Below are 3,468 nucleotides of genomic sequence, written 5' to 3'. Positions count from 1 at the left end.
CATATAATTTTCCTCAACATTTTCTGTAGATTTCAAATGTACAGAAAAGTCTAAAGAATGCTAGAATGAACACCCGTATATCTACTGCCTATTTTCAACTGTTAACATTTTATGATACTTGCTTTGTCTTTCCACCAATCTCTTCGTTCCTGGACCCATCCATCAGCATTTCATTTTTTTTTTATTCATTTCAAACTTCCAACTTTGTTCTTCCTTTTTAAGCTTTATTCGGATATTCTAGGTCCTTTCCACTTCTTCTTCTTTTTTTTTTTTTTAAGATTTTATTTATTTATTTGGCAGAGAGAAATCACAAGTAGACGGAGAGGCAGGCAGAGAGAGAGAGAGAGGGAAGCAGGCTCCCTGCTGAGCAGAGAGCCCGATGCGGGGCTCCATCCTAGGACCCTGAGATCACAACCTGAGCCGAAGGCAGCGGCTTAACCCACTGAGCCACCCAGGGGTCCCAGTCCTTTCCACTTCTATATACATTTTAGACTCAGCTTTTCAATTTCTACAAAAAAAAAAAAAGGCTGCTGGAACTATAACTGAAATTGTGTTAAATCTATAGATCAGTGTGGGAAGAATTCACATGCTAATAAGACTGAATCCTCCAATCTGTTGAGCATGGTACAGTTATCTTTAAATTCTCTCAGAGTGTGTCATGGTTTTCACTATAGAGATCTTACAAGAAGTCTTCCTTCTACCCTCTTAGGTTCTGTGCTGGACCTAAGGATTAAACCGATAGAAGACAGATTAACAGGAAAAAACCCCACATTTTATTTCATATTTTTACGTGTATACAAGTATCTTCAGGAGGAAAATGAAGACTTGAGGAAGCCGTTAGGACCCAAATCTTGCATACCCTTTTAAAGAAAAACAATAAATTGTGGGGTTGTAATAAGGCAAAGGGGCTTGGTGAAGGGGCAGTAAATTGTGGGAGAGTGACTATGGATATTTGGAGGGAAGCTACTAGAAGATAAGCTTGTTTTAGTAGTTTTTTTTTTTTTAAAGATTTTATTTATTTGTCAGAGAGAGAGAGAGAGAGAGCACACAAGTAGGCAGAGTGGCAGGCAGAGGTAGAGAGAGAAGCAGGACTCCATCCCAGGACGCTGGGATCATGACCCGAGCTGAAGACAACTGCTTAACTGACGGAGCCACCCAGGCGCCCCTTTAGTAGGTTTTTATTTGTGGTCCTTCCCAGTGTCTGGTAATAAGCATGTTTTCTTCCTGACATAGGGTAGTCTTACTGGAAAATTTATAATGTGCTTTTAGATACAAAGAGAGAGGTCAGAGAACCCTTCCCACATCTGTTGTTTCTCGAAAGTGTTCAGCTCAAAATAGTCAATATAGCAAAATGGCGTAGTTTGGGGCGGCATGTTCTGAACTCCTTCGTAAACAAGCATGTTCTGTAGAGACCGTTTCGCTTCTTCCCTTCCAATCTATGCCTTTTAATTTCTTTTTCCTTGCCTTATCGCACAGGCTAGGACTTCTGGTACCTTGGTGAATAGATGTGAGAAGACACATCCTTATTTTGTTCATAATCTTCATCTTAATATTTCACTACTAAGAATGATCTGAAACCTTGCGGTACACTATCAACAATGGTCAAATTACGAAAAGAGCTCAAATGTCCATTGACTGATGAATGGATAAAGGACACACACATACACACACACACACACATGCACACACACGCACACACACTCTGGACTATTACTTGGCAATCAACAAAGAATGAAATGTTGTCATTTGCAACACCCCAAAAGGTATTATGCTAATCAAAGTCGGTCAGTCAGAGAAAGACAAATACCATATGATTTCACTCATGTGTGGAATTTAAGAAACAAAACAGATGAACACAGGGGAAGGGAGGGAAAAATAAAATAAGATAAAAACAAAGAGGGAGGCAAACCATAAGAGACTTGAATGCAGAGAACGAACATGGTTGCTGGAGGGGAGGGGAGTGGGGGAAAGGGCTAAATGGGTGATGGGCATTAAAGAAGGCACTTGTTGGGAGGGGCACTGGGTGTTGCATGTGGGTAGTGAGCCACTCGATTCTGCTCCTGAAATCAGGGCTCCACTGTATGTTCATGAACTTGAAATTAAATAAAAAAGAAGGAAAGAAGAAAGGAAAAAAAATAAAGTAGTAAAAAAAGAAGGAAAGGAAGAGAAGATATAAAAAAGTAGTGCACAGAAAAATAAATTGTTAAGAAACTTGAAAAAACGGGGCGCCTGGGTGGCTCAGTGGGTTAAAGCCTCTGCCTTCAGCTCAGGTCATGATCCCAGGGTCCTGGGATCGAGCCCCGCATCGGGCTCTCTGCTCGGCAGGGAGCCTGCTTCCTCCTTCTCTCTCTCTGCCTGCCTCTCAGCCTACTTGTAATCTCTGCCTGTCAAATAAATAAAAAAATCTTTAAAAAAAAGAAAAAAAGAAAAAAAAGAAACTTGAAAAAAAAAGAATGGTCTTATCTGTAGATTTATTGTAGATAAACTTATTTTATCTTGATAAAATAGAATAGAAGCCCACTTTCTCAAGTGGGCTTCAAGTGAGAAAGTGGGCTTCTATTCCTAATTTTCTGAGTTGTTAAAAAAACATGAATTGGATTTTGTTGAGGGCTTTTTCTACATATGTTGAAATGATTATATGGATTTTCTCTCTTATTTTCTTAATTATCTATTAAGATAATTATCTATTATTATTATCTCTTATTATCTTAATATTATCTTAATATTGTGAATTACATCGATTAATTTTTGTAATTTTTTAAGGAAGACTTATTTATTTATTTGACAGAGGGAAAGAGAGCACAAGTAGGCAGAGTGGCAGGCAGAGGGAGAGGGAGAGGGAGAAGCAGGCTTTCCGCTAAGCAGGCAGCCTGAGGTGGGACTTGATCCCAGGACCCTGGGATCATGACCTGAGGAGAAGGCAGCCGCTTAATCAACTGAGCCACCCAAGCACCCCTGATTTTTGTATGTTAAGACAAACTTGCATCTTGAGAGAAATCACTTTTGATCATTATTCTTTTATATATTTTCAGACTCAAATATTTCATACAATTCACAGGTCTATTGTAAAAATGGGTGCCTGGGTGGTTCAGTGGCATAAAGCCTCTGCCTTCAGCTCAGGTCATGATCCCAGGGTCCTGAGATCGAGCCCCGCATCGGGCTCTCTGCTCAGCAGGGAGCCTGCTTCCTCCTTTCTCTCTGCCTGCCTCTCTGCCCATTGTGATCTGTCTAAATAAATAAAATCTTTAAAAAAAAAAAGAGAGATTTCAAAATAGAGCAAGCAAACCTAGCTACATGTCTTTTAAAAGAGGGTCAGGAGGCCGTAAGGAAGGATGGAGTTTTGCCTGTCCCCGTCAGAGGAACATGAACTTCTTGCCCGCGGCCAGCCCTCAGCCAACTCTAGACTCCTTCTTCCCCATAACACCTGGATCTTTGGTATTCTATGGAGTTGGCTTCTTTTGCCTTTTT

The sequence above is a fragment of the Mustela putorius genome, unplaced genomic scaffold (genome assembly GCF_011764305.1).
Source record: "Mustela putorius furo isolate JIRA1106 unplaced genomic scaffold, ASM1176430v1.1 tig00000095_pilon_pilon_pilon, whole genome shotgun sequence".
Classification (NCBI taxonomy): Eukaryota; Metazoa; Chordata; class Mammalia; order Carnivora; family Mustelidae; genus Mustela; species Mustela putorius.
The sequence above is the reverse complement of the archived record's forward strand: the minus strand, read 5'-3'. Positions refer to the sequence as shown.